The 11,572-nt window shown below is 43.3% G+C and overlaps 1 protein-coding gene across 1 annotated transcript in view; it reads right to left on the reverse strand.

Annotated features, from left to right (window-relative positions):
• MYO3A (myosin IIIA) overlaps nucleotides 1–11,371 on the reverse strand; it is a 170,406-nt gene extending 159,035 nt beyond the window's left edge. Inside the window, exon 1 of the mRNA XM_071560613.1 lies at nucleotides 11,296–11,371. The gene's annotated coding sequence lies outside the window, so the exon portion shown is untranslated. The remainder of the gene's footprint in view (nucleotides 1–11,295) is intronic.
• Nucleotides 11,372–11,572: the final 201 nt, after the last annotated feature.

Genomic DNA, 11,572 nt, shown 5'->3' on the forward strand with positions numbered 1-11,572 from the left:
TTATATGGAACATATTCCCACAGAAAAGATTTGAACGTTAAATGACTAACTTGTAAATCAAGTAACCTAATGAAATATTTTTAAATAAAGCTAATATGCCTAAGGAGAATAACTATTTGAAGATGGAGATCAGATAGCACTGAGATGGGTAGGACTATCCTCACTGTTTAGTTCTGTTCTCTTGGGACAAATTAAACACTCAAAGAATTGAAAATATATATATTGCAATAAAGAAGCAGTAAAAATAACAGCAGGAACCACCTAAGTATGTGTGGGAGAGGTGAGAGGAGGCAGGAGGAAAGGGAGAAGGAGTTTAAGCTAGCACAGAAAATTCTCTCCCCAAAATCACTTGAATGCAATAAGAAATTAATCTATATATTTTCTATCATAATGAGCTGTTTTTGCTTCAGGCTGCCAATCAATTCTGCTGACAAAGACTCCAAACCTTCAAATGTCTTGCATCACTCTCTTGCATGAAATAAAATTTCCACTTAAATGTAACACAGGGTTGGTTAGGAAAAGATATTGAAAAATGTTGCTAAATTTATCAGCTAGGAAAATGGCAAGGGTTAATTTATAAGAAAATAATTTAATTCTCCAAGGTGATTTAGTCTCTCTGTCTTTCATGACTGTGTCTGAGAACTTAGCAGGCTATGTAAGCAAAATAGCTCTTTTAAAAACATGCCGTAGATCTGCAGACAGATGTTTTAACCCTTAAGGAAGTTTTTATCCATGTTTGCATAATCCTGAACCCAAGCTTCCGGGTGGCCTTGCCTTAGGGGGAAAACAAGGTCCAGGAAATAGTAACACATCAAAAAAAGACCACTATGCCAAGCTGGCAAAAGGAGAAATCTCATAGCAAACCAGCCTGGGGTATGCCCCGTTGGTGTTCCACCAAGGTGCCAAAGGAGATTTTCACCCAGGAACAGATTTTCACCCAGGCTGGGGGTACCTCAGGGCATCCCCTCTGGCAGTGAGAACACACTGTAATCACTGCTGATCACATGTGGGGTGCTTCCTTTGCCAGAGGGGCCTCTGGATTGGACAAAAGCTATCTTAACTTTCAAGGTTATTGCTATGGATGTATTTGCAGGGAAATTGAATTTTTAGGAAAAGAAGTTTTGGTATCTTGAAAATGAATGGGAGACCTTTTTGACCTTAAATGACATGCACAATTCTCTAATCTTCTCAGAAGCAGCCTCATCACACCACGCGAACCTTTCAGAGGAACTCCAGGCCATTCTAAAATCAGGGAGCATATGATTAGCATTAAACCAAAAAGCATTTTAATCCTGCTGCAAGATTAAAGGGTTGCTGAAAAACAAAGTGGTGTTCCTGTTTCCCTCACAACAAAATATTTCATTCAGTAACAACAGGAAGCTCTAGAGAAGAAACACCTGCACATTGGAGTGACCAGTGTGTGGCTGGAACCCCTTTCAACCTTTGTACGTGCAGTTATTAACTCCAGGGCGGCTGCTCCCAATCTGCATTGGTATCACTGAGAGCAGACCCTGGTTTTCAGCCATCAGACCTTGCTCAGTTCTCAAATGGCTTATCTGTAGCTCCCTAATAGAGAGGCTTACAAATAAGTGGCTCATCTTGGTAAAAGCCACTTTATAAGCTGCCTGCTACAATACAAAGCTTCCTTCTTTGATTAAAAAGTACTAAATTTATGGGAAGACAGCATTGGTTCACCTTCCCAATGCTTAATGAGAGTGTACATTTATGAGAGCAGAGAAGCCAATAAAAATGTATAGGTTGAGCCAAAATCTTTTCGGTGGAGCTGAAAAATATGCTTTTAGATATTTGTAAATTATGAACTATTTCCTGGACCTAAAGACACAAACTGAGCACTTTTTAAAAATCTCTCAATACTTACTTATGAACTGTAAACACGGGGCTGAAGTTAACCTATTTAATTATGACAACTAGCTGACCACCAGCAGCCTAGGCTATCGCTTGGTGCAATGGCATAAAAAGTGCTCTAAAGATGACTATTCATTTAAGCAAGAATGAGAGATTCTAGGTGATGAGGCTTCTATTTTTTGCAACAACAAAAATACCAGAAGCTCCTAAATCCAGGCCATAGGCTGGAAATATAAGGAGGTATTACTGCCTTGTTGCCATTCCTTTGTTATTTCATCTGTTTAATTTGGTCTTGAACCAACACTGAATAGCGATTTGCCCTTACTGTCTATCAGTTTGTGTGATATCTATAATACTTGACATAGTAAGAAACAAAATCCAGAATGCTGTGCTAAAATGAAGTACCTATATTTATTCAGCTATCCATTTTCCATAGTTCATGGCAAATTTCCATTCTAGCTAGTGGAATATGTAGTATATTGATGGAAGATGATAATCCAACATCTTGCAAGATAGGAGACAGAAAAATCAAAGGGAAAGTTGCAGATTTATCATCCTTATTACAATATAATAACATCAGATCGTATATTTTCTTTTTAAGACATTGCATTAACATGTTACTTGCTTTGGATTCCTGGATTTAAGAAAAAAAATCTTAACCACCACTTGATGGGAACTGTGCTGCAAGAGGAGCCCTGGTGCTATGGAAACAGAGCTGCATGCCTGTGTGAGCTGCACTGATGCGAGGACATGAAACACCAGCTTTGCTCCTGTCAAATTCAACAGGAAGAGCCTCCATCACTTCGAGCATCATGAAATCACTCATTTTGTTTTTATGTCAATGCAAGATAATTTTTCTCCAGTTAATTTCCCTTCAAGATAAAATTTTTAAGGGAGCAGGCATACCAATGGGTCTATTAAACTGACTGCTTTGAAAATGTCTTCTTTATTCAGGCTTGAACACCCAGGTACCTACTTCCGCTTCAGCTGTATCTTACATTTGGTCATAGTTCTATTATCCTACTTTGCAAAAAGTCCACGAGATGTAAGGAACTAAATGAATATGCCAAAGATCTGAAAAAGACTTATGCACCTTTCCCTGTATTTACCAAGGGGTCAGTGGCCTGCATTTTCGGGATCTGATTTCAGGCACCATAGTAGGTGTGTACAGGCAGATAGCAATTCCATCATATTGAGCTCCAATGACCACTGGTCATTTGTGAAAATGTAATCGTCTGACTGTGTGCATGGAAGTGCTTGTGGGATCAGGCATCTAGTGGTGACTGACAACAGGTACCCTCTGAACAGCCCCCAAATCCCTAAGGAGATTGCCTGCCTTGAACTGTAAACCTCTTCAATTATTTCTTCATCTGCACTTACTTTCAGACTCTGAGGCAGTTTTACTGAAAACAAACAAACAAACTGAAGTTGCTAATTTAAAATTGATTGCAAATGCAGCAGTACAACTAATTATGCCTAATGTCACAACTCCATAAATTGGTCATGGCAGAGAAGGGGAAATGTATGTGTAAACTTGGTGTTTCTAGGGTAGGTGTGAGGTAGGCTTACTCTTCATTTTAGGAGTTTCATTCAGCTGCTATGTCCCCAGAACACAGGGGAGGGATTGCTGATTTTCCTGACTTCTGTGTCCTGTGGAGAAAGATGCTGTAGGCATCCCAGCCCACCCTACCTGGGGCCCTCACTCCCTGCATCAGCTGCCTGGGCATATCTGAGGGATGACAGGGCTCCTCCAGGCCATGGAAGGTGGGGAAGCGCCCCTTCCACCAACACAAATACCCAGAGGGGTATGGGAGGTGCCGTAATGCCCCGTGGGATGTCAGAATGGATCTATTATGAGGGCTGTGTGCTATTTAGGGCACTTTGCCAGGGCTGCAGGATTTGCTCAGTTGGGAGGGGTTACATTCTGTCTCTCACATTTTAGGAGAGTGTTGAACATACCAGAACAAGGATGCACTGATGAAAGAATTTTTTTTTTGAGTGTGATCTCCTGCTTGGAACCTCTTGAACCATGTAGCCAATGAAACCTGCAAAGGAGGACACCTTACTGAGGACATCCACTGCCTGAGGCAGCCGAGGCCCTGTTCCCAGCCTGGAGGGCTTCTCATTCATTTAGTCACGGTACCGTGCAGCCTGGGAAGCTGAGACCAGAGCTCCAGCAGAGGTGAGAAGGGAATAAAACACAACTTTACCATTGCTTTAACATACCTTGTTGAAGAGACACAGCCTCATGATTTAAAAAATTGCTCTAGAGCAAGACTGCTTGCATCTTTTACCAGACAAGATAATGGTTGTGGAGTTCATTCTTTCCCTTTAAAAGAAGAAGACAAATGAAGACTTCAAATAACACTGTGGCCCTTGAGAAAATGAAGACACAAATGTTGAACAGCTGTACTGAGCAACACTTCAGTAAAAATCTCCAGGTACATGAAAATCAGCCCCAGTGTGATATTGGAGACCGTAAAGAAACAGGATTGATCTCTTTCAGAGAATTTTTTTAAAATGAAATTAAATATCTTTTTGTTTTTAAATTTTTCCTCAGATTTTTCCAGGCCTGCATGCAGCTGTAGTACTCAGAGTGTCACGGCAGCAGCTTCCTCAGAAGTGAAGCATAGTTTGAGAGCAAGTATTTACACAGCCAATGTGCAACACAGCAAGTATCAATGCAGAGGTACACAACAATAGTAGGATGTTGCCCATGAAACTTCCTTCAGGTGTTTTTGCATGTTATTAGGGAGCAAAATTTTGGCTCCAAAACCTTTGTGGGACTTTTCATTTGATAAAAGTTAAGCAAGTGCAAAGAGTATAGCAAGTAGTGGGCCTATGTCAAAGTTAGAATATTATAGAGCACCTTGAAGATATTTGAAATGACTTTCACCCTGCCCATGTTTATGGCTAGATGCTACCCTTGCAGTCCTCTTATATCTCTCTAGTTTTCTTCTGTAGTGCTCAGCCAGCTATCACTCTCAGGGCTTTCAGAAGTGGAAACACAGAGCAGTCATTGCAGGGAGGAGCACAGAGCTACTTCAGAAAGTCACTTAGAGAAGGAGCAGCTGAAAGCAAGTTCCCATCAGTCAGATGTGTATCTGATGTACTGATCTAAAAATAGACCCGTGCAGTCTGTGAGATGTGCCAGTCCCTGACAGCCTCCGCTGTGCCTTTGCTCACTGTGTCCTCGCAAGGTGTGGAGCAGCACAGTTGCAGAGGATCACCTGAGCTGACCAGGGTAAGCCTGCCTACGCCCCCATGAGTAAAACAAGCAGCCACTCAAAAAGGAAGGCAAATCCTTGTGTGGGTGTGTGATGGTCTGATGGTTCAATGCAAATAGTTGTCTAGACAGCAGCCTAAGACAAATCAATACCTGTAATAAGACTCATCATGCTTCAATAGCTGCTGCAATCTGCATAGAAAGGCTCGTGCTGGACATGTGCTCCTGAGGAAAAAGGCACTTAAGAGTAAATTCTCATTAAGTGAAAATTATTTGCTGATGAAAGATCGAGCCAGTTGGCAACAGAACAGAAGATGGGTGTATGGCAGGGAAAGAGCACATAATGTTTCCTAATAGATTCAGATGAGGTTTGTGGTGTTGATGTTCAATGTAAGCAGCAGAAAATACAGCAGCTTTGCTTTCAAGCACAGCTACTTTTTATTTCCTTTCGAAGAGTTTGACCAGTATTTCTACAGAAGAAAGGTGAGATAGATCTACTGGAAAATAGCTTGAATGACTATTTTTCTATCTTTAATTAAATATTATAAAGAAGTATATTTCTGAGAGAAAAATATGCTTATATTACAGTGTGGATTTTTCTTCCCAAACGTGTGGTTAGACTATTAGAGATAAGAGCATTTATGATTTCCCAAATAGATCCGATAAAATAGCTATTTTATTTACATTTCAAAGAAGGAATCAGATGGGTAAATTGTGCAAGAAAAATAAGACCAAAGAAAAAGAAAGAAATCAAAGTGAGAAGAGCATCATACAGCTAAAAATGCCTTCTGGAGTTACCCTGGAGAGAAGAGCATTCACAGCTCACTATAGCTTTATGCCTGACAAAGGGCAAAATAAATGTTGACCATTTTACTGTAGGAACCAGAATACACATTGTGTGCTTGGAGATGAGGGAGAAGATTTCAAATGCTTTTATTACTGAGTATTGGCTTCAGACCACTAGTTAATGCCTCTTTCCATGTGCCCTGGCAAAAAACTCTTCCTCAACAAAACGAAGGAGAGGCAGATCCACACAGACAGAGCCTGACTCCCACAATGTCCGTGGGCCCTTGGGAAGCTGGATCTGATGTCCCTCAGGACCTCGCTGAACTGATCACCTCTGGCAGTGTGCTCCCACATCCAGTGGGACTCTGCATGGAGATTGCCAGGGATCCTGGCACTGAGGAAAGATTTGCATTCCCACTGCTTGCTCTTGCCACAACTACATAGCTGAAACCCACGGTGGGAAGGGTGTCTGCCTGCGATGCTCTGCCTCCTGCCACATGATCTCCCAGCCAGTCAGTCCTTCCCTCTGCTTTCCAGCCAGCAGCAGCTGAGAGCCAGTAAGCCCCAGCTGGAAAGGGAACAGACTGGCCGAGACAGAGTGAGTACAATTATTTAAATGGAGAAAGTTGGACAGTTGTCAGTGGAAAGAAAATTAGTTGGAATCTAAATCTAACTAAAAGAAACTCCCCAGATTAATGACACTGTAAATTGGATTAAAATTAAGTCCTATGGGAAAATCAATGGAAAGTGATAAGGAAGTAAGTCAAAATGACAGCAGAGAGAGGCAGATGCTCTCTGAGTGCTTATTCAGGAGAATCAGTCAGAAGTAGAAAAGAAAATTTAATTGAGCCAATCCAATTCTAAATGGTAGAAAAATAAAAGGAAATTGGAAGAGGTTAGAGAGAAAGCCCAAGGAAAATATTTTTAAGAAGGCTATAAATTAGTACAGAAAACAGAAAATGGAGGGGAAATTAAAGAAAAGAAAAAGGCAATTTTAATTATGTCTTAGAGCAAGTGAAATTAAGTGCCTAGGAGTAGGTTTTTTTATAGGATGCAATTGTTTACATAGAAGTAGACTTTGACATGCAGATGCTGTTTTTCTGAAAACAGGCTGATTTTTTTAACCTATTTATGCAATTACAAAGTCTCTGAAATGCATATGTTCTCATTCCATGCTCTGAAAACCACATTTTTCCCCTCTCTTTTCCTTTACAGGTTTCTCCCTTAAAGATGTGGTGCTCCAGACTGTGGACAGCTGGAGCTGCTTATGTCCTGCCAGCCTCCTCCAAGGGACTGGGGTGCAGGAAGCCTGTTCCAGGGTGAGGGAGCATGTCCTGGGATGAAAGGCTTTATCTTTCTTTGGCTACACCTACAGTACCACTGGATGTCACTGTTGTTTCATGAAAGACAAAAATCTTACTGTGATCTTTTTGACAGATAAGTTTTGGTAAATAAATATGTGTATTTATATTCTCTTCTGCACAAGGATTGCAACCTGTTGGCTCTCATTCACATTTTCTATGACTATTTTACAACGACTGTGTTTATGGGTCCTTTTGTGGAACTCTAAAAGATATCTTTTCTGTGAAGGATTGTTTTCTGCTGTGGGAGATGAAGAGCATGGCAGAGCTGTGTCAATAAATTTCCAATGGTGTTTCCTTGTTTGGTAGTCTTTTTGGGTTTTGTTTTTGTTTTGTTTTGGGTTATTTTGTTTTTTGGTGGGGTTTTTTGTTTGTTTTGGGGTTGGGGATTTTTTGTTTTGTTTTTAATTTTTACTTCCATTTGCTTTCTTTCCTGAGAAATATTTTAACTCACTTCATCTGGCCTGACTGCATCCATGTTGGGGTGGAGGACTGAGTTGCCTACAGAGCTGCAGCATCCACTGGTGTCTGTCTGTCTGCAGCCCAGAGTGCTGGGCACTGCCACGACAGTGCTGTCCATAAATCGGGATTACCCTTAAGGTGTCTGCTTCCCTCCACTGTACAGAGCAGCATGCAAAGACTGCACCTAAATCAGGCACCTTCTGTTCTAAGAGTCAGTGAGAAATTCAGGCCCTATTTCTTATAAAGGGAAAAGCTTTTTTTCCTCCCCGATCAGTTGCCTGAGGTGGTATTTAGCTGGCCAAATGAAGACAAATAACTCTCTTTAAAGTCAGTGGAGAGGAACAGGCAGTTCCAGGAAAGTGATTCATCCCGACTGAAAGAACACTTCTAGCAGATAGGTCAGGTAGGTAAAGGCTTACAGGCACCTATTTCTGCCAAGTAACACTGCAGGAGCCTTCAGAGACCATTCATACACAAAGAGTCCTACCCATTTTTCCTGGTATAGACACTCCTATAGCAGTTTTTCTTAAACAGTATGTGGATCATTTCTACACAAACTTCACTCCACTATTAACAATCTTTGAGCCAACTTTCTACATATTTCCTTAATGTTAAATATGCCAGAAATGGCCTGCCATGCCCAGTGACTCACCTCAAACTGCCCATCAGGAGCTCAACTATCTTCCCTTCTCAGGAACTGAGAGGGAGTCAAGAGAGCCCTTCACAGCTCCCACTGAAAACACACCAAAAGCTGATCCAACAATTTGGCAGTATGGACAGTGGCATTGCTGTACCCAGCAGGGCTTCTGGTGCCATTTCATTGTGTTGCAGCTTAGGTGAAAAAGAGCGTATTTCTGTCAGTGGCAGGTACCTAGACCTGAGCTTCAGCATAGTCCCCAGCTCCCAGAGGTTTATCTGGTATATTGAGCACAACAAAACTGCTGTTATCTAGGACAAGACATGAAATACAATACTAAGAAAGTGGTCCTCTATTTGCATGAAAATAGTTCATCTCTGCTAACTGTTTTCCCTCTCACAACCCATAAGAATTTCAAGGAACAGTGTAAATAAGGAGAGCGAGAAATTTCAGATAGTTGTTTGTATCACGCCATGGGAGAAAATGAAAAGAAGGGACAAAGCTTGAGAATTAAAGTATAATTATTCCAGTGAGGAGTTAACAAATTTGGGGCTAAAGATCATGAATGCATGCTGGCCTAAGAGATTTGCCAATTTTAATTAAAAATGATGCTAAAACCACTAGGAGGAATAATGCATGCTGTGCAAATTGAGCAGGAGCACTCCTCAGTCCTTGCTGTTTCTAGCCAGTGTTATTTTCATTCTGTATACGTAAATAAAGGACTGTGGAAACACTACTGTCGTTTGGTAGGTCACAGCAAAATGTCTGAATCATGCAATGTTAGTTTCAGGGAATCCAAATTATAAGATATTTCCAAAAATAAGGCTTTCTAAGGTAACTGCTTGGAGTGGGTCTCCCTTGGGGCGTGATAAGCAATTCCCCCATTTCTCCACTGCACAATCTCTGCCTGATATCACCTCCGTCTTCGGGCTACTGGTACCTACAGAGACAACGGAAGGAAACTTGACTCTTCAGTGTGTGCACAGGCACACTAGCTGCATCTTCTTGGTTTTATTTTGATTCCACGGGGAGGTTTGTACCTTCCAGGCAGCCTCGGGCACCCCTTGCCCCGCCGGTTCAGCCCGTGATCCGCCGCCGCGCTCAGCGCACCCCGCGGGCGCGGTGCCTGTCGGCGCCTGCGATCCAACCGAGGCTGCTGTGCCGCGTGCCCAGCCACAGCCCGTGTACCTGACAGGCACAGAGCTGCATGGAAATTACGTGTAAAAAATTAAGCAGCATGCAGAGTGCTCAGAGAGACGTGCGAGCTGTGGGACAGAGGGAGATGCCACCCCTCTACCTCCTCCAGTGCTGTTGTGGTGGTTGCATGAGGCCACACGGCTGCAGGGAGCTGAGTAACATCTCTGTACCCTCACTTCTCTGCAGCTCTGGGGCTTCTCAGGACAGAATGCAACGCTAAAAATGTCAGGTTTTCTATATCCATAATTTTATGCATTTTCCCCTAATTCGCTGACATTATTTCCATCACCGAAAATGTGATTTACAGACGATGGAACAAGCCTGATCCTGCTCTCATGTGTTTACTGCCAAGCTGTTTCATGGTACACATTCCCGTGGCAGCCGTGGAGATCTAATCCGCTTCACACTCGGGCAATTGGAGATTGTCACGGGTGGGGAGCTGAGACTCGCTGTTCTTCACGCTGCACAGCGCACGAAGGCCGGAACACGGACACAGACACAGCCGGCCCTGCGCCGAGACTGAGCCGACACGGGAGCTCCTCCTCGCGGCTCCTCGCCCGCCGAGACCACACGCCAGGGAGCCCCAACCCCGCTGGAAGCGTCTCGTGGAAGAGAAGCGACACCCCAGGAGGACAAAACTCACAGCATCCCTGTGCGGCATCCTTTTAGAAAGCTGTTTGCATTTGCTGTTATCTCCACGAGTCATATGTGTGCAAATTAAGCACGGCTGGTAGCCGCTAAATAGGTATTTCTTTCCAAAAATACCTGCTCTCTGGGGTGTCCACCTTCTTCCGTTTGCAGACTGCATCAGATGCCACATAAGATATCCTCCAAAATGTGCTGACACTGATACCACTTTCAGGCAAGAAGTTCCCAGCCCTCCCTGCTTTACCCCTTTAATTTTTTTTTTTTTCTCCATGACGTTAGTTTTTTGCTTTTACATTTCTAAGCAATTAAATTTTTGGCTTTCACATAGGATCAACAGGTGTGGAATGACTGGCACGGCCCTCATACGCTCCATCTGGTTGCTGCTGATAAGGTAATCCTGCGAGCTGAAGGCAGTATCTCCAATAAGCTTAAACGCCAGCAGCCTAATCTATTTGCAAGAGCGAACAAGCCCTGCAGCCAACATTGTGATTTCACGGGAATAACTGGGACAGACAGCACAGTCAGAGGCGCAGTAGGGAGGCTCTCACCCCACTATTTTTCCCTTAGGAGGAATGATTCACCCAATGCAGTTGTGTACCCTCTGTCAGAAAAAAGGAAAAGCTTTGCTTTATAATTTGCCCCCAAACCCATGACTTCTGAATCAAACCAATTATCGCTTTTCTTCTTTACTTCCATGAACTCATGTCTCCTTATTTAATCTTCCCTAAAGCAATGGGAAGATTGTTTGGCTTTGTGCTGATAATAAATATTATTGTCTGTAACTTCCATAAAACTATGACAGCTGTTGAGTTCCGATCTGGGATGTGATGAGAGCAGTGGGGTGTGCTTGGGGTGCCCTCTGCAGATGAAGGGCTCCATCATCTCCGCGCAGGTTTGGGTCTGTGGTCACAGCCCGAGACGCCGCGCAGGCACACTGAGAACCACCTCCCCTGTTGTCTCGGTTTATGACATGAACCACGCAATGTCAGTTGCACAGCATCACAAACCTAGGTCTGCATCTTTCCTGGCGCCCATTTTATGGGATTTCAGCCAACAGCTTTGGGGTTTATTTTATTGGTGATGTCTATTCTTAGCTTTCACTGTGTGCTTACCTTGTTGAAATACCTCTTCTAGATTTCCCCCGAGCAAAACTCTGCTGCGGGATCAGCAGTGGAGCCGAGCTGCCCCGCGGACGGGAGTTGCGCCACTACGGTATCACACTTCGTACCTTTGCTTCTGTCAGCCACAGCCATTTCTGCTACGTGCGTGCACGGCGAATGTGCCTGGCTGTGCCCGAGCGGGCAGCAGCCAGCAGGAATCCCTCACAGCGGAGGCAGGGATGGAAGCGGGGAGCATCCGGGCTCTCCTGCATGAATAGCTAAGCTTTTC

This window comes from Pithys albifrons, chromosome 7 (genome assembly GCF_047495875.1).
Source record: "Pithys albifrons albifrons isolate INPA30051 chromosome 7, PitAlb_v1, whole genome shotgun sequence".
Lineage (NCBI taxonomy): Eukaryota > Metazoa > Chordata > Aves > Passeriformes > Thamnophilidae > Pithys > Pithys albifrons.